The following is a 20,088-nucleotide window of genomic DNA, read 5'->3' as shown; positions in this document are numbered from 1 at the left end:
TAGAAAATGTGTAAGAGAGGGAAATGTTGCCACAATTCTCTGTTCAGAGCCTTGAGGCTCTATTGAAATATCACAGTGCTTGTTGAATCTTTCTTTCCTTCCTTATTCCCTCCCTTCCTCTCATCCTTCCTTCTTTTTTCCTGTTTTGAAGGTATGCTTGACTGGGGGAGAAGAGGAGTATATGTTTATTAGAATGTTACCATCTGCTATACTGTATTTGACTTTTTCAGTCATTAAAAAGTGAAACCAACATCTCTAACCTTTCTATACCTCTTCTTCATTATCTCTAAGATGTTGGAAACCTTAGTAGGAGTTAGAAGATCAAATGCTGTTATTTGTTTGTAAAGCAGTTAGTATATCATAATGGTCAATAGATGGGTCTTGGGGTCTGGAAAAGCTGGGTTCCTATCCACACACCATGCTTTCTAGGAGTCTGACATTGGGCAGACTCCTGAGTCCTTTTGAAGCTCAGTCCCCCACCTACTAACTATGGTTAGTAATTCCAGCTCAAAGGGTGGTTGAGATGATTAAATGATTTTGTGTGTGCCACATAAATGGTACATATATAGTGCTCAGGAAATGACTAGGATGCTGTTTATCATTTCATTTACTAGAACTATGTCATGAAAATGTATGCAACCGCCCACTGTGCACACACCCTATACCACCTATGGCCAACTAGGGTAACATTAAAGGTCATGCCCGTACATCAGCACAGACCTTGCTGATGGTTAAGCGCACACTCGTGGCCATGCTTGCTCTCACTCGAACATCCTGATTTCACCAACCAACTGGTCCCAGATACACTTTCACCCTGAAGCTGAGTTAAAATGACGGGCAGCAGAAGCAACATAACATGACATGGCACGGAGAAAACCCTACAGAGGGTTAATCTAACCTGCTCATTTTTCAAACTCGTGCTGTCCAATATGGTAGCCACTAACCACAGGTAACTAGTGAGCCCTTGGAATTTGAACTAAAATGTGCAATAAGTATAAAACATACACCGGATGTTGAAGACTTAGTACAAAAACCAATGTAAAACATCACATTAATACTTATGTATTGATTACACATTGAAATGATTATATTTTAGATATATCAGACATTAAAATTAATTTGTCTTTTTAAAGCTTTTAAAAATACATTTTTTATTAATTTCAGAGAGGCAGAGAGTGATAGAAACATCAATGCTGAGAGAGAATCATTGATCGGCTGCCCCCTGCACATCCCCTGCTGGGAATTGAGCCTGCAACCCACCATGTGCCCTGACGGGGAGTAGAACAGTGACCTCTTGGTTCATAGGTTGATGCTCAACCACTGAGCTTCACCAGCCAGGATTAATTTTTTTTTTTAATGTGGCTATTAGAAAATTCAAAGTTGCATATAGGTTCGCATTCATGGGTCACATCATGTTTTTATTGGGCAGTACTGTTTAAAACCAAAGTAAATCAGTCATAGAGATATGAGGTGACTTCCCCAAGATAGCTCAGCTTTCCTGGGCTACCACAGATGTGGTTCCATGTTGCCTAGTTCACATTGACTTCTTTCTTAACATGAAACCTTCTTTAGCTAATACATTTTTTTTTTTAGACTATACAATTGGGTCCCTGATGGCATCTGGATCCCTGAAAATTGAGATTTCTTTGAAAAACATTGTCAGCACCTCCGCTGTGACTGGCTGTGCTTTTAATTTTTTTTTTATATTTTTGTTATTTCACTGCCTGAGAGACTGTGCTGCTGTTATCCATTTCTTGCGACGGTTACAGAAATTGGTACTGTATCTAAAACAATTGCTGTTATTAACAGGTTAAGCTGCTGGGATGTTAAAATAAAGGCTGCCCAGCTTTAGTGCATTTTGTTGTAATCATCTCCCAGATGCCTTGTCGGAAATCAATTCAAGTTCAAAACTGGCTGGAATTGGGAGGTCAAGACTTTGGCAGACTAAATATTTTATCTTCTGTTCATGTCTGGAGCTTTTAAAGTTGTGGACTAGGGGCCTTTTCTCATACCCCATCTGGACAAAGATGATTGGCTTTGCCATTTTGCCCAGGTTAGGGCAAGGTTAAAATCAATTATAATCAATTATTAAGAGTCTTCTGTGGCCGCATTGCTTAAAAGCGAATTTTAAAAGTTTCTCTGTTTTGAAACATGCATATCTTAGTTGCTGCTGGAGATGTTGTTATTCTAGAATGTCAAATATAGATGTTATCAGGAGGAAATACACAGCATTTCTCCTTCTTGTTTCCTTGATACCTACGTTTCAGGACAATGAGAAAAACCTAAGGAGGCTGAGATAATCATCATTGCTGCACCAAGTTGAAAAATCTTGTTACCTTCTTCTATGTGTTAGACAACTAGAGCTATTTATAATTTAGGCACATTGTCAAATTATTTCCCAGGAATTTATTGAGAGGCTCTTTGCATTTCTTATGTGCTCATTTGCAATGTAAATGCACATATAAGTGCTCGATCTAAGGTAGACTAAAAGAGACATAGAGTTCTAATTCCATAGTAATTTTGAGACAACCCAGATAAAGCCCTCCATTTTAAAATGAGGAAACTGAGGCTGGGAGAATGTAAACAACTCCCCCAGTTCTCACAGCTACCCTCCAGAGAGAATGGTAGCTCCTAGCTCCTACATTTAGGGTGGTCCCTATGAATCTTTTTCTTTTATGCAGCATTTTCATACACTAATAATTTTCTTCACAATGATTTGAGAAGAAAACCTATTCAAACAAAATGAATATCATTCTGAACCTTGGACCAAGCCATGAACTCAATAAACAGAATATAATTTTAAAGTGTTCTGAAAAGGGCACTTAGCTTTGTCCTTCATCTCATTTCCCATGAATGGAAGTCCTTTGTATTTTCAGGTTTCGTACAGACCCAGTACCTAAGGGTTCAAAATGCTGACAGAAAAATATTCCATTGTATTCATAGTCTGTTTAGAAGAAGAACTTTAGAAAATATACCAGAATTTCTCCAATGACAGGTCCCACCCCAGCTATTGAATGGAGACCACAGACTATATGCTGAATTGATTTAGGATAAGCCCATCATTAGCAAGCACTACCATATATTTTCATACGCAGCTCCTCATCCTTGTAATATGCTAACACAAAAGCAGAAAAACCTCAATATTTTTAATTTGAGAAAAGGAGACCCAGGGAATCTGGGTGGTAGCATATCTTTGAATCCTTTTTTTGTTTAGTCTTTATTTTTGAAAGTATTACATCTGTCCCTTTTTTTCCTCATTGACCCCTTCCAGCTTGCCCCCGCCCACTGCCCTAGGCCTTCACCACACTATTGTCTGTGTCCATGGATTTTGCATATATGCATACAAATTCTTTGATTGATATCTTCCCATCCACCAGCATATCTTTGAATTCTAATCCTAGCCAATCTCTGCATCAGCAAAATAAAGACCTTGTGGTGTACAGGAAGCTATCAATAATTCTTAACTATGACAATGATAACAAATACTAATTATTATTATTCATAATGGTAGCAGCAACAGCAGCAGCCACAGAGATAATGTGCATATTCTCTATTTCTAACATATGTTATTTTCCTTTGGATCTATATGTACCCATATGGGATAGAATTGCTTCACTGTCTGTTCAGATCAATAGTTCTGGATGAATTTTTCACGTTGGTTTATTTCATGGCAACAGCATTCATATGGTTGAACCCTTCAAACCTTTCTCTGTGTTGGAAGACGACATTGCTCACTTGGAGTGTTGGTTTGATTCTAAGAACAGTTTATTTACTGCATGTGCAAGGACAACCTGATTTTGATATTCCCAGGTTAATTAATTGGTAGAACATTTTATGCTTCCTTTCTGTGTGCAATCCAAGTTTTTAGCATGAGCTTTCAAAACCTTTGAATCCCAGCAGGTAGCATAATGTAGTGGTTACAGAATGTATACGGGTTATGGAGCCAAATGAATGAGAAAAGTTTGTCACTGTCTGGCAGCGGCATAGGCAGATCAATTCACCTATCTTACCCTCTTGTTTCTTACATATAAAATAGAGACAATAACACTTACTTTCTAATATCATTAAGGCTATCACTCAAAATCAATGTAATGCAAGTAAAACTAAGCAAAATACTTAATGAGTGCTAAGTGATTGTTAAGTGGCACCTACTATTTTTATGTTGTACTTTAATACAACTCAGAAATGCTGGTATTTATTTTAGGGCTGTGAATAAACATTTAAATCATATCCACTCATGGTGTCAGTCCACAAATATTTACTGACTGACTGATAACCTATATGTGCCAGCCTGGGAGGTGGGGGCAATAGTAAGAGAGATAGCCTTAAAAATGAGGCGGGGGCAGTCTAGAAAGGGTCAATGGGGAAGTAAAGGGAGCACCTGTATTACTTTCAACAATAAAGATACATTTTTAAAAATATGAATGGTAGGGCCTGGGAGGTGATGCTCAATGGTTGAGCATCGACGCATGAACCAATGTCACTGGTTAGATACCTGGTCAGGGCATATGCCAGGATTGCGGCCTCAATCCCAGTTGGGTGATGTTTCTCTCTCATTGATGTCTCTATCTCTCTATCCCTCTCTCTTCCTATCTCTCTAAAAAATCAATAAAAGCATATTTAAAAAAAAACATTGTCAAGTTTCTATTTAATAAAAAGTATGATTAGGGGGGTAATGGGAGAGAAAAAAATAAATCAGCAATTTTAGCACATTGCATTATCATTTCATTGCCCATTAATTCTCATTGGGCTTGTTAGCCCATTTGGCTTGTCTCCCTGGAGCTATCAGCTCAGAAGACCAAGGTTTGTAATCTGTGGATTCCATGTACACATGCTTTGCTTTGAAGTTGGGCAGGCCTTTGCCCTATGTTTACATAGCTCTTCCATCCAAACAACTCAAGCACTTAAAATTGGCTCAGGAACCTAGTGTGTAACTTCCTAGCTGAGAAGAAAAACTGAAAACGTACTCTACCTGCTAGAGTGTTGACAAAGCAACAGATAAAGAAGCTTAAGAAAATGACTCTCCATTTTCAAAGGTACCCTGTGATGTCCTGCCCTTAATTTTTCCTTGCCTGGGTATAGTTTCTTCGTAATTGGTTTTGCATCTGATAAGATGAACGTTGAGCGTTCACAGTATGTTTGTTGCCTGTTGCCAATTACAAGCTACGGAACACCAGCAGGGCCTGCCATCCTTGCATTCAGCGCCAGCCTTCCCCCAATTCTGTTTGGATCTACTGGCTTAGCACCAGGCATAGAAGCATGGGAAGGGGTAATGGAAAATGAATAGCCCTGTGTAGTTTTCTTGGAGAAGAAAGTGTTTTTAAGGAATGAGTACTCAGAAGACCTCTATTTTCTTTACCTTTGTGAAAGGAATGCCCTGTGTTTTAAATAATGATTCGTGTGATATCCAATGAGTAAATGCAGCGATGAAAGCTTCTATTTATTCTGTACAGTGAACATAAAAATCTGGAAACAGCATCTGCTTCTCATTTAAATGTATTTTTTCTAATTATTTAGATGTATAGAGGCATCAAGCCAGGTTTCAATCAACAGCAGAAGTCCTGTGTTATCTAAACAAAACCTCATTCCTGAGCCACTGGTCATAACACTTAAAATGGCTTAAAGACCTCAACATGTTTTCAAATGCAAAGTAGTTGTAAGGCCTGGGTCATGAGCAATATTGGTTTTGGTTTTTAAATCAAGTCTGAAAGTGGAGAAATATGGGTAGGACTATATATTTCCTGATACAGAAAAACACCAGGTAATTTAGCCTTGGTTCTGAGTCACCTCCCTGTTTGAAGTATAAACCTGGGAATCAGGACTTCTGTTTCTCATTTCTAATGGAGAAGAATAAAGACCATTTGGTGTCTTTGGATGATTTGATTGTATTGATTAGTTATTTGAAGCACATGAAAGAATCCAGTGCCTTAAATATTAACCAGTAGAATTATGAATCCCTCAATTCCATGACTCACAAAATTGAGGAGTCTACAGTAAAGAAACATTGATTTTTCAGAAACTCTGTAGGTATTCACAGTTATACACAAGTGAGTAGACACACTGTAACTTAGGAGATAAAGGAATTAGAGATGTTGATGAATTGGGCTGTGATAACCATATTCTCTCAACAGCCGATATGCCTGTGAGAACCCAGCCAGCAAGTCTGTAGCCTCTGGATGGATCTGCGCTGCATAGGTGCTCCCGAGGCCAAAAGGAAGAGGGAAGCAAATGAGAGCCTGAATAAGACAGAGGGGACTGCCCTGTTTGCTTTGGAAATGGTATTTGCAAGGCAATGATAGAAAAGGAAGCTATTCCCAACTCGGTTGACCTCTTTCCTCCACAAGGACAAAGCTTCTAGATGCTCTTCCACAGCTCTGACTACAGGCTTACTTTTAAGAGGAAGTAACGACCTATCTCCCAATTACTCTTGAAACCAAATTCCAGCTGATTAGGACGAGAGGCTGAAAGGATGTTGATTTGTATTTTCTATTGATTTTCAAATCTCCTGTTTATTTATCTCTCTGGCTTGCCCATCATACCTATTTCAGTCCTGTTTTACTAGCTCTCCAACCTACTGCACTCATGACCCCTTGTGACATATGATAATTAAATTTGGGACAAGAGTTTAAATTTTTATATATATTTTTGTGATTTATAACCTGTCTAATTTCAAAAAGGATTTGAGGCAGCAAGAGTAAATGGCACTGGGAGTTACACAGATATTTTTACTTTGCATTTGGCCCATATTCTCTTAGACTGCATACATTTCCATAACTCTGAGCGAGGATCATATCTGGATGACCTTTTGTCCAGGGTTGAATTCACAGAATTGCAGGAGGTAGAAAATGAATTCCTCAGTATTTACCAAATGACCAGAAGCATATCTAAATGAATTAAATACTCTTCCCAGTCTTGGTAATGGTTCTGTTTATTATATTGTTTTATATTTAAGATGTGTCCCTTGGAGAGGGAAATGAAGGGGTGAGAAGATTTAAAGTACTTCTTGGATTGCTGTGTGACTTTGGACCAATTACTGACAACTCTGAGCTCTAGATTCATCATCTGTTAAATGGAGATAATAGACTAACAGTATCTCCTTTGTAGGGTTATTGTGAAGATCAAATGATATAATGTACATGCAAGAGCTTAGTAGACAATAAGTCACTGTGTATTATGCCGTCAGTATGGGTGAAGGTTGTATGTAGTTCAATCTCAGTGTCATCTGGTGAGAGAGACCAGGCCCTAGTTCTCTGGGGCGCTCTATGGAAAGTGCCTCATTGGGTTTGGCTTTTGTTTATTGAATACATTTGAATGATCATTCTAAGAGCAGAGTCATTCAATTTGATTTCACAGTGGGGTGATGGGTGAGGTAGAAACTGCATTCTCAAATGCATTATCCAGGAAACAAAACCACTTTTTTTTTTCATTTTTATTTTATTTCTTGGCATCTTACAGATTTTCATTTCCAATAAAGTAAATATGAATCTTTAATCCACATAAACAAATAAAACAACTCTTTGTGGGTCCTTTTAGTTTTTTTCAGAGTAAAAGGGTCATGAGTCCAAAAAGTGAGAAAGCCACTGTGGTTTATCCCCAGCCGTGACTGGTCCATTCCTTACTCTGACCCATAAGGCACCACTGTGATGGAATTACCAACCACCCCGATATAAGGCTCCGATTGGCTGAGGTTTTTGTCCTTTAGAGCCCAGGAAGCTGATGAGTAGTGACCTGTTGGACTTGGAGGCGTTAGCTTATTCTCTAAGTCACGATGTCTGATGACTTTTCAGCCATCTCTGCCAATGAGGAATGCCATCTTGACGTTTATATCCTCCTGAACACCATTGGCAAGGGATGTTTTGTGAAGGTGAGGTTGGCCCGGCACATTTTGGCTAGTACAGAAGTAGCTGTGAAAGCTTTGACAAGGTAGGACTCCTCTGAAGATTTTAGAGAAGTTAACTGTCTTAAGAGCTATTAAATCACCCATTCTTTCTGAGAGGTGTTGGTCTCTTCCAGAAGCCATAGTTCAGGAAAAGGGAAAAACCAAAACCACTTTTTAGAAGTGACTCATCTTTAATATTCCATAACAAGTTTGAAATACTCCATCCATTCATTTTTAAAGAAATTCTTAATTGAGACTAGAAACCGCTTTGAAGAGAGAGGCAATCGTGACCTGGAAAATTAAATGGAGTAATACACCAATAGGCTTTTGTCTGGCTGGAGGTTTTAGCTTATTCACGATGTGCTTTTAGGTTATCTGAGCAACACATGCTCCCTTTACCCTACCCCATTGGCTGTGTGTCTTTTGAGGGGGCCAATATATGCTGAACATGGAAAATAGTTCCCCATGTGTTGCTTTTTTTCTGGTATGTATTACAAAATCTTTCTGATGTTTATTCTAAAAAACACTAATTGCGTTTATCATTCTTCAACACCCTTCATCTTCTCACTTCATCTGTCTACTACTGATGCTGAACATGGAAAATAGTTCCCCATGTGTTGGTTTTTTTCTGGTATGTATTACAAATTTGACATTTATCTAAAAAACACTAATTGCTTTTATCATTCTTCAACACCCTTCGTCTTCTCACTTCATCTGTCTACTACTATCTATCCAGCTTTCTTTTTTGTGGGCCACACAAATATGTTGTGAGTAAATGAAGTGTCAGCCCACTTCCAGCCCTTGTCCATGAAACAACCTTCACCCAAGTCCAGAGAAAGTACCTCTTCTCTTGATGCCTTTACAACTCGTTGTCTCCATAATATGGCACCTTAGGAAATACGTTATTTTCTCCTTGCTTTAAAAGTATCTTGTTCTACCTCCTTCAACCCCAACTGTGTTACCAGTTATGTGAAGAGTGCAGACTTCTAAGTCAGATGAACTTAGAGGAAACCCCTAGTTCTGCCATTTTCAACTTGTCGCACCCTAGGCACATGGGTCTGATAATTTTAATGAAATCATAGGGATATTGAAAGAGGTAAAACAGACAGTTTATATGAAGCATAAAGCACACAATAAGAGCTCATTAAATTTGTGTACAAAGATTAATTCATTGATTCTTCTCTAGACTAAGCTTTCTCTTCTAGGTGAGGAGAAAGAGAAAAATCTTTTTCCCCCTAACTGATGACACATTCCTCCACCCCACCCCCAAATTCATGACCCTTAGTTTCAGTGTCACTGAAGATCCTGTGAACTTTCAATTGGTTTCAGTCTTGCAGCTTTATCAAATGTCATTGCTTTCGGTTTAGTATTATTTAACAAACATTGAGCTCTTGTTATGTGACACATATTTTCCTAGACACAATCAGGAAAAGGTCTATCAACATCCAAAACTCCTGTCTGCACATTTGTGAAATACTTTTTCAAGCTGCATTGCAATACTCCTCCTCCCATCCTCCCCCCCTATACATATATCACTTAAAAAATATAGCGTGGGCAAGAGAAGAAGGTATATAAAGAGAGAACTCAATAGATTTCAGCTTCCTAGATCACTTTCAGCAGGCTAAGCACCTAGGCTAAATGATACTGTTTGTGCAAGGTATAAGTCAGGTCCCACATTTCATCCTGCAACATTAACTTATTTTTGTACCCAAGTCACTATGCCTCACTTTACATCATTCGAGCCCCTTTGCTTTCATTTTATTAGCTATGATTCACCATTTTAACTCATAACTTCTAGTTTCCCCAATTTTATTTTCCCATATGCAATCCATTTAGTTATGAAACAATTGATTCAAAGGCAATATTTTGCTAGCCTAACAATATTAACAGTCTACTGCCAAAGACTCCTAATTCATCTTTTCAAAAGACACAGTATTCATGCAGTTTTCTAATCAAGATGGAGACACTTATTTAGACTTAAAAGATAAGAAAGAAAAAGGCAAAACAACTTTGCATTGATGATACCAAAAGCTCAATAATTGTTTCTTCCCATTTACCTGGTATAGTAACAAATATCCATCAGTTTCTTGTTGATTTTGGTAGTTGCACAGAACTTACAAGTTGAGAAATACTGTGTAGTCACTTGTTTCACAAACTGAGGTCCATGGGCCAGCAGCTGCTGCATAACCTGGGAACTTATTAGGAATGCAAACTCTAGGGCCCATTCCGGGCCAACCGAATCAGAATGTGTATTTTAACAGAATCCTCAGGTCTATAAGCCTCTTAACGTTTTTGAAGCGCCACTCGAATTTACCTCCACCTCCACCCTCCTTTGAAGAGATGAGAAAGTTCAAACTCAGACTCATGTGGAACTAAGACTAGAATCTTAGCCCCCAGCCTCTAAGTTCACTGCTCCCTTCTGTACTCAGGGCTGCCTCCGCAGCTCCCTGATTCTTAGGCTGGAAGTAGGTGGCTATTGCCCAACTGCTCACTACAGGTCCTTGTCTTGCCTTACTTTCCTGGCTGATGTTTGGTGGCCTAGACAAGTAGACTTGAAGTTTAAAGAATGACTTTCTCTTTAACACCCATTTCTCTGGTGTGGTGAGCCGTTTGGCTTAACATCCAATATTGCACAAAGCCTCTGAGATAATCATGAACACTTAATAAGGCCGAATCCTTTTATTGTCCTTTCCCTTGTCAGCATCTATGATAGGAATTTTACCATCTGACACTCCCTATCTCCCAGCTCACGATTGTATAGTACATCTCCACTCATACAAGGAGGATCGAAAAGGCTGAGCCAAACCCTGTTAACAAAACAGTCCCCTGAAGGACTATAATATTGCTCAGTGGTAATATCATCCCTATGCATTTTATCTTGTACATGAAATCTGGGCTAATTATCATTTTCTCTTACAGTACATTTTAGACCATTGTGTTTCTGTGTCCCTGCCTAGTTCATTAAGCAGGGTTTTACAGCTCCTCCAGTAACAGGATTGCTATTGACACTTTCATTAGGCCCATAATTCAAATGCTTGTCTGCCTTCCAAATGGAAGCCTCTCAGTCCAGAACCACAATCTGGCCACCGACCGTATGTTGGCTTTTAGAACTGTCATAAACTCATCATCACGTTCAAGTTCTCAAAGGGTCAAAATCTGCTTTCTTGGTGAACTGTCTCCATCCAACAAACAGTGAATGTTTTCTCCAAGAATAGTCAGCCAAGCTTTCTCTGTGGCTCTCTCAAAACTCTTCCAAACGGTTCTCAGTATAGTGGGACTGTAACACAAATAATCATTGTCTGTATTTAAATATTAATTTTCTGGTGCATTCACTCATTCATCCATTCATTTTGTTATTTCACTAATTTAATACCCGTATACCTAATATTATGGCAGATGCTGGAATGATTTAAAGATGAATAGGATGGTCTCTGCCTTGGAGTATCTCATAGTTTAGTAGGTGTGTGAATAAATCATTATCCAATTGAGAGGAATGTGAAAATTTTCCCCACTAGGTTGCCAGCAATTGGAATGGCTATCAGTGTACATAGCTGTGCTCTAACTAATGGTTGCTATTAACACTGTTTTCTCACCAATGGCTCAAATGGAAATAGTCTCAATAGGCCTAAATAAAACTGCTTTTATGTATGAAATAGATCACAGACTATAACTTAGGAGTAGATGAAACAGAGGCCCCAGAAATGACTCTTATGGATAAGAGAGAGACATGGGGCTGGATCAGAGAGACAGCCATTGCTCTAGTGATTGTGATAAATAGTCTTTGCTTTTTAAGTTGTATTTTGTTTTTCTTTCTGGCAAGTTTCAAGAAAAGGTTAAATGCAAATATTTGATCTAATTGACAGTAAAGCTTTTTAGGAGTGCCACTAGACACAAAAAGTTCTGCTTCTAACTTGAGGAAGGAACACTCTGGGCCTTCGTGAAGAAGCAAGAAATCTAAGCAGGCTTTTGTAGCTTCAATGTGCAGTTGAGGTTTCCAACCTTTACAAATGACCTCTAGCTATTTAATTGAACATGCCATTGTAGACCATATATTTCAATGTACAGTTAACTGTGTCTGATTTAAAAGGCTGCTTTGCTTTCTGGCCACATAACAGAAAAAAAAAATGTTTGGGGCTCGTTTTTACCTTCCTTATATCATTGCCTTTAAAATAAAAGAAAGAGGAAGAAATGGAAAAAGTGACAGTATACCTGAACACACACACACACACTGGGTTACCCACTCCATTTGGTTTACTCCAACCATTCTCCTAGCTGGACTCCTGAAATAGGCAGACCCTTGGCTGGAATGAACTCAGACCATTAAGCAGAGGAAGCATGCAAAGCTGGACTCTATCGCTGATTGGGATAACATGGCTTCAATTTGCAGTAATACTGCCGTGGTGGTAGAAAATGACTTCAGCATTCTTCCAACGCATTCCATTCGACTGCGCGCCTTCATAAACATGTCCAATTGCATGATGGAGGTCAACGACAATGTAGGGTTTAGAAATTGTTGCTTGGAAATCACACTCACTTAAATACCTGAATCTGTCCATCAGCCAAGCCATAGCGTGTTCCAAGCTTGTGCAGAAGAGTGATTTGCAATCGCCTTGCTTTTCATTTCAAGTAGCATCACTCACTTTAAGCCAGATATTCAGGCCTCTTCAGAAGCCTCGGGGTGAAGGACAAGTAAGAAGAAGCTTATCAAATCTTTCACAACGGTGGCTGCTTTTCCCGCATCAAACTTGTTCCATCCTTCTCTGGTAGTTTATTTAAAAACCACACTTTTTTTTCTTCCTTTCATGTGACAAATAATAGGGATTTTGCCACATAAATTCATGATCCTTATGGCTCTTTTGTGGTGCTACACAGTTACTAGATCACTCTCCAGGTTGAAAAATGGGGCAGAATTTCTGGGGTTGGAAAAGAGGACATGATGTTTATTTTTTGCAGATTCTTTCCCTTTGAATTATCTTCTCTTCTATAAGATCAGGCTGCATAACTAAATTCTGTGGGTTTGTTTTTTTTCTTTTTCACTTACAGGGACTCACCAATTTGGGCTTCTTCCAGAGCTGAAAACTGGTTACAAATATGAAACAGATTTCACTACTGGACTTGAACTCCACATAAAAAAAACAAGATTCTCAAAATAATTGAAAAAGATCTTCACCAAAGAGAAGATGCAGTGTGAATGGCAGGGAATCAAGGAAGTAAGAGGTAAATTACTAGGGAAAACATGGCTGCTGTGTGGGTAGGTAGATAGGAAATATGCTTCTAGGCCAGGGGTGGGCAAACTTTTTGACTCGAGGGCCACAATGGGTTCTTAAACTGGAACGGAGGGCCGGAACAAAAGCATGGATGGAGTGTTTGTGTGAACTAATATAAATTCAAAGTAAACATCATTACATAAAAGGGTACAGTCTTTTTTTTTTTAATTTTATTCATTACAAACGGACCGGATCCGGCCCGCGGGCCGTAGTTTGCCCACGGCTGTTCTAGGCTGAAGGTAGCATCTTTCTCAGTGGAGGGTCAGGGGAGGGAAGGTCTTTTTTGATTAGCAGCACAGACTGGATGGACCCAGGCTCTTCTTTCCCTGCGTCTGTCTGTCTAGCTATTCATTATAGAAACATTGAGGAATGCTGGATACTTTATAAAGACATCATGCTGGGGGAGGGATGTGCTTAGTAAAGGAAACCACTTTCTCAGCGAACACTTGTGGTGAACATTTGGCAAAATTATTGTTCTTCAGAAATTGTGCAACCCCATCTTGAAAACCTATATCCAGGATGACAAGAGATCAAATCAGGGGCAAAGATACTCTGCTTGTCTTGATGCTGGAGGGGACAGGAAAGTGGGGTGGGCTCCCTAGGGTAGGCCACATAGGGTAGGCATCTGCCATTTTAACTTTTCCTGGTATGAAAAAGGTGGGCGGGGGGAGAAATATATATATATATGAATGGAGTGTTCCTTGTCCTTTTTTTTTTTTCTTTTCTGGCCTATTCAAGAGTTTAGTGGCTTCATCCATTCTGTCCTGACAGGAAGCATCTGTGAGTTGCCAGATTCGTGTTTTGGGATTTTGTGACAGAATCTGATGAGAAGGGAAAGGATAGAAGGGGAAAAAGCCCTGGTGACCAATTCCCATGAGGAAAATGGTGAGCTTGGAACATGCTAATGAAAGGCATTCGGTCTCCCAGGAAAAGGGCCGAAGTGAGGTGGGTGTGGTACCTGAGCTGTGAATGTGAGAGACCGTGTTTGAGTGAGGATGCAGCAGGCGGATTTGAGGAGTTGATGGGAGTGCTTTTGAGAGGGGCAATGGAGCTTGAACGCAGAGCATGTGAGCTCCTGGAGAGAACTATTCAAGAAGGACTGGGATTAGAAAATAAGAGATGGGAGGTGTTAATAGCGGGTACCGTGGGCCATATTCTTGAATCTCCTTTATTGCTTCAATGAATGAGTGAAGGGTGGAATGTAAGTTTGGGTCTGAACTCATGGGTGCTGCCTTTGATAAAGTTTCACACATAAAGCAAATACTCCACTGGGTATCTAGGCCATGGGATTCTTTTAAAATAAATCACAGTGTCTTCTCAACGCCCATGCCTCCACTCAAGCACCGGATATTCAGTTCTCTTCATAGGGTCTAGTTTGAAAAAAAGCAGATCTGAGAAGGGATGTCCTAAGCTTTAACCCTGGGGAACCACTCACTAGCTCCAGTACCCCAGAGCACTCATCTGAGGTAATGACGGGTGCTAGTTGTGGACAGGGGACTATGGAGTCATGCAGAGTTTGTACAAGTTCCATAATCTTCATTAGGCATTATTTCCTGCTTCTATAATGTTGAGGCATTAGGAGAATCTCCCTCATGGGCTTTTTAATGAGACAATGTATGTGAAGCTTCCCAGGGATGGGTTCAATAAATATTCGTCACTATTGTTATAGTTGCTATTATTATTATTATCAATGATGGTGACATCATTCATTCCTGGCCCTCAGTTCCCTCATCTTTAACATGAGAGGATACAATAAAATGTTCTCTATGCTCCCTTCAAGATCTAAAAATAATTCCTATACTTCCCGAGCTTAGGAACACCAACCACAGGAAACAGGCAGTAAGGTCATGAGAAGACTACTTTTGCCCTACATCTCTTAGAAATATTTGGGTTCTTTTAAAATGCTACCTCCTGGAGAGAGCCCAAGATTTCCTTTAACCTGTGCTTCACCAACTTTAGCATCTTCCTCAGCATGACTTGTACACTTACAGAGTAAGAGAAAACGAGTTGGAGTTCTCCTTCCACCTGTAAACTCTAGTTGAACTGTTTGTGCTTTACCTTCTGTGTATGGAAACACCAGTTAGCAGTTATGCCTTTTCCTAAGAATATCAATAGCTGCAAAGTATATTTTCCTTTCTCCTCTCACTCTTGGTCTTCCTCCTTCTTTTAAGGGCATCACAACTTAATTCTTCTGGGATATGAAACAGACCATCCCTTCCAAAGATTCTTGCACTCTTTTTTCTTTTTTCCCCTCCTTGGTAGCCTCTTGCCCACAGAAATGTAATACCAACAGGGTTGTTGATTGGTCCGAGAATATATCACAGTCCCTAGATACATGAAATTAAAAAAAAAAAAAGAAAGAAAGGAAATCAACATTGTTCTGAAAGGAAGGTAGTTAAAATTCAGAAAGAGAGATTCTTTAATTAACTTAATAAAATTACTAATGGAAGCATTTTAACTGCTAAATTTAATTTACTTGTCAAGATATCAGGCTACAAAGAGGAGGGAAGAGTAGGAACTCTGCTTTCCATTATGATGTACTCTATTATAGAATAAATTTGCTTAAAATGAAATATATCACCAAAAGCCATCAATGACATCTTAATTTGGAACAGCCAGTTGAAAAGTAATTAGACTATGGAGCAATCAGTTCTAGTAAATCAGTGTTTCCCTTTACATAAACATACTATTTTTTCTTGGAGTTATATATAGGGAAGACTTTCAGGTAGTAGGCAGGCGAAGACTCTGATTCTTTTTGGCTGCTGGTGTTTTTACTTTACATTACCAAGCTGTCAAAACAAAAAGTTTTATGATGGGATTAAAAATCTGTAAGTATCTCATTTGATTTACTGTTTATATTTATACTAGAGGCCTGGTGCATGAATTCATGCACGGGTGGAGTCTCTTGGCCTGGCATGCACCCAAACTGGGACCCCTGCAGTGGTTCTAAACCTTCTTAATGCCATGACCCTTTAATACAGTTCTTCATGTTATGGTGACCCCCAACCGTAAAATTATATTCGTTGCTACTTCATAACTGTAATGTTGCTACTGTTATGAATCATAATGTAAATATCTGATATGCTATATGTATTTTCTGATGGTCACAGCCCACAGGTTGAGAACTGCTGCCTTATGGGATGTTGGAGAGCCAATTTAGGCCCAATCCCCGCAGGCCACGCCAAGGGACCCCATTGGTACACAAATCAGTGCACCAGGTCTCTAGTATGCACATAAGGCCATTGGTTAATCTCTTCCCACCTTTCCCCTCCCCCCTTCTTACTGAGATTCATCAGTTTGTACCATGTTTCCATGCTTGTGCGTTGAGCATCTGCCCCCTGGTGGTAAGTGTACGTCATAGCTACTGGTCAAATGGTTGAATGGTTGAATGGTCGTTTAGGCTTTTATATGTTTAGACTAGAGGCCTGTTGCATGAAGAGCTTTGTGCAATAGGCCTTCCTTCCCCTGGCTGCTGGCACCGGTTTTCCTCCGGCACCTGGGACCCAGGCCTTCTCTCCAGCCTCAGTGGAGAAGCCAAGCCTCTTCAGTTTTTAGTTGTCTTCAGTCTTCAGTCATCTTCAGTCATCTTCAGTCTTTGCTCTGCGCCTGCATATGCAAATTAACCCCCATCTTTGTTGGGTTAATTTGCATATTCATCCTGATTGGCTGGTGGGCATAGTGGAGTGACACCAATTTGCATGTTTCTCTTTTATTAGTATAGATGTTGAACTGAGGAGAGTTTATTTATCATAGGGGTTTAAAGATTTACATTTGTTTGCTTCTTACTTCCAAAATGCTTCCCAGACACTGGCAGCCCTGACACCTTTCTTCAATGAATGAGGCTAAATCAACATCAAACAAGAGCCCTGCTTCTCCCTACCGGGTGCCTTCTACCTCATGCAAATAAAGCTGGAGAATGAGACGTGGATGGGGGATGGAGATGGGAGGAGTTAAAATTATCCTTTTTTCCAGTGTCTGACAGTTCAACATTAGGAATTGCTCAAAATGTAACTGACCTTCCTAGAGGTGTATATGTTTGTTTATTATTATAAAAACTCATAAAGGGGGTAGGTGAAACAGAAAATTTATATTTCACCTGGTTTTAAAAAGTTAACATAATTTAGCTAAGTGGTGTCAAAAATCCAGCTACCAAACTTCTTCATATTAGGACACTCTCATATATATCTTTTCTGATCACCTCAATACACCCCTGAAGAATACATTTGCATCTTAAATTTTCAGACATGGAAATGGAGCTCTGAGAGGTTAAGTGACCCACAGAGAAGGCAGAGGTAGTTAATAAGAGTTCTGGGATTAGAAAGAGGGCTTTTGAGTTCCTGGTATCTTTTCCACAACATCTGCTTCTGATGATGGAATCCCATCTGTTATATGCCAAGGGGAAGAGGTGTGAGAAACATAACTAGAGGAGATATCAATCACTCAGCAAAATATTTATGAAGGACTTCATTCAGATATTAGGGGAGTCACCATTGTCATCAGCCCTGGAAAATCAGAGAGGATGATGAATTATGCCAAAGAGAACATTAACTCAGAAGATAGAGACTGCTGTGCAATGTCATGCTTATGCTAGTGTGTATTATTTTGGAGTGGGAGAGAATGAAATGAGAGAGAAAGATAAAGGACAGTTTTATAGTGAGCCGAATAAGCCACACCTTGTTATAAAGGGAGAAATGGTGGGGTGCCTCTGAAACACAGTCCTAGGATCTGCCAGTATGCAAATCACCTAACAAACCTAACAGTATGCAAATGACCTCACCCTAATAGAGTCAATCATTTCCATTCTCTCCACTGCCTATTTAGGAATGTGATCATTGATAACAACACTATAAGGTGCTATTCCTAGTTGAAAAACACATTGGGAGGAAATCTAATACCTATGATGTCTTGGGAGTAAGTATTAACATTCATAAGTGTAAATAGGTGTGAAGTAGCCAGGACAGTACAATTAAAGTGCAAAAGTGAGCTCTGTTGCACTGGTACAGTGAGAGAAATTGCAGGGTCCCCCTGGTTCTTGAATTCTAGTGAAAATGCAGTCTGTCATCCCCAATGGCTGCTCAGGATCCGTGTATAACAGGACAATTGCCCTGGGAGTGGAGAAGGCAGGAACTGGATAAAAATAGACAAAACAACTTAAGTTAGCGAAGAAAGATAAGGAGCCCAAAAGTGGGAAATGAGATATAGTAAAGGAGGTTAGATGAAGTAAGGAGGTCTTTTATAAATGTATCAAGGAAAAAACTGACCCGCAAGAGAAAAAAGACCCGTGAATAAATGAGAAGAGGAGGGTGTGAAATTAATGATAGCTGAGATATTGACCTCCTGCTTTAAGTCCATTTTTAGGAGAAAAATGAGGAGAAAATTTAGACAGCTGGAAGACAATAATGACTTTTAAAAATAGGTATCGACAAAGAGGACAAGGGGAAATTTAGAAAAGAAATTAACCATTGTGGCATATACAGATTGTAAATTTTAGATAATATGCTTCCGGGGGAATTAGATTTCCTGTCTACTAACTAGGCACAGATATGGAAGAAGAACAATACAAACTTAAATAAAAGAAAAAAGAAGTCATACATTCCTCAAAACAAGTGTGCTGCATATAACAATAAATAAAATAATAGTAAGAACAGGTTTGGGGATGTTGTGTGTAAATTTTAGACATATTTGGTTATACCTATGTGGCTATTACAATTTTTAGAAAATTGGGGAAAACTTTCATCTTTTATTCAGAGACAAAGGAAATAAACACCTTATCCCATATCACTAATGTGTGTTGTGGATAGTGTTAAAGTACAAGAGAGACTCGTTTTCCCATGGGAGAAAATTGGAAAAATGACACATTCCCTAAAACATCATGTTGGTATGAAAAGATTAAAATATATACATAAAATTGCAAGGCAGAGTACAATGAAAAAAATAACCTGAAAGGAAATTTTAGATTCTAGTGAAATTTTCAAGTTAAATTCTCAAAATCCAACTAATTAATAGGAAGCCACTAGATATTTGAAAATACTCATGTAGGGAAGTTTTTGTTGACAACAGGCAATACATTGAACCTGTTGGAATTTCATCTAGACAGTGATTTATTGGAGGTGAATTCTTAAGGGAGGAGAGTGTCTTGGAATATTTGCCCCTGAACCATTTCCTTGGCATTCTGACCTTGATGGGCTGTCTCAGTTGACAGATTGTAGACAGTGGCCGCTTCTTGGTTTCTCTTATTTTCAATGTCCTTTTCTCCTCACATGTTGCTCCTCAGTAACTAAAATCTTCCAGGACTAATTGGCATGCCTCTCCATTTATGCACCCCGACAGTGCCTGTCCTCAAGCCCCTTTCAATCATAAGTCAAAGGTGAGGTTCATTTCCAAGGCCATGTCGCCGTGAGGAAGAGTGTGACATCCTATGGAAAGATGTGGCAGAGATAACATGGGGTCTCCTTCTGGAAGCATGCATGGAATTTAGACACAGGGCACAGTGTGCAGAGAAAGCATCCCAGACTCTGCAGCAGTTAAACCCAAGGTCTAGAGATAGAGAAGTGCTTCTTCAAGAGGGATCGGAGCAGTTTCTAAAGGCAGCCGGTGAAGTTGTGATATGATAGGGCAGTTTGTGATCTGCAGACCTGGACACATATCACAGACAGCTCTGATATTTGGGAAATCCGTTTTTATCTCTGTCATGCTCAGAGTCTCAGCTTGTAAAGTGGGGTTCATTACTCTCCCACAAAGCTGCCCTGCAAGGTGCCAGCCAGTACTAGCGTCCTGTGGTCGAAGTGGCTGTCTGACCAGCTCCCTGCTGTCCCCCAGACCCTCTGCTTGGCTTTCACTGGAATTCTCCTCTTCGACAGTTACTTAGAGGCGTTTGACTCTGGCACGTTGCAGTTAAGCCATTTCCTTTCACTTACTGTTTACTATTCCTTCCAAGCTTTA

At 39.5% G+C, this 20,088-nt stretch overlaps 1 long non-coding RNA gene across 2 annotated transcripts in view; it reads left to right on the top strand.

Moving 5' to 3' along the window:
* Window positions 1–20,088, top strand: part of LOC102766899 — a 352,974-nt gene that overhangs the window by 158,505 nt on the left and 174,381 nt on the right. For both annotated transcript variants that reach the window (XR_436464.2, XR_436463.2), the window contains exon 2: window positions 12,923–13,096. This is a non-coding gene — a long non-coding RNA (uncharacterized LOC102766899). The remainder of the gene's footprint in view (window positions 1–12,922; window positions 13,097–20,088) is intronic.

This window comes from Myotis davidii, unplaced genomic scaffold (assembly GCF_000327345.1).
Source record: "Myotis davidii unplaced genomic scaffold, ASM32734v1 scaffold6, whole genome shotgun sequence".
Lineage (NCBI taxonomy): Eukaryota > Metazoa > Chordata > Mammalia > Chiroptera > Vespertilionidae > Myotis > Myotis davidii.
The sequence above is the reverse complement of the archived record's forward strand: the minus strand, read 5'-3'. Positions and strand labels throughout refer to the sequence as shown.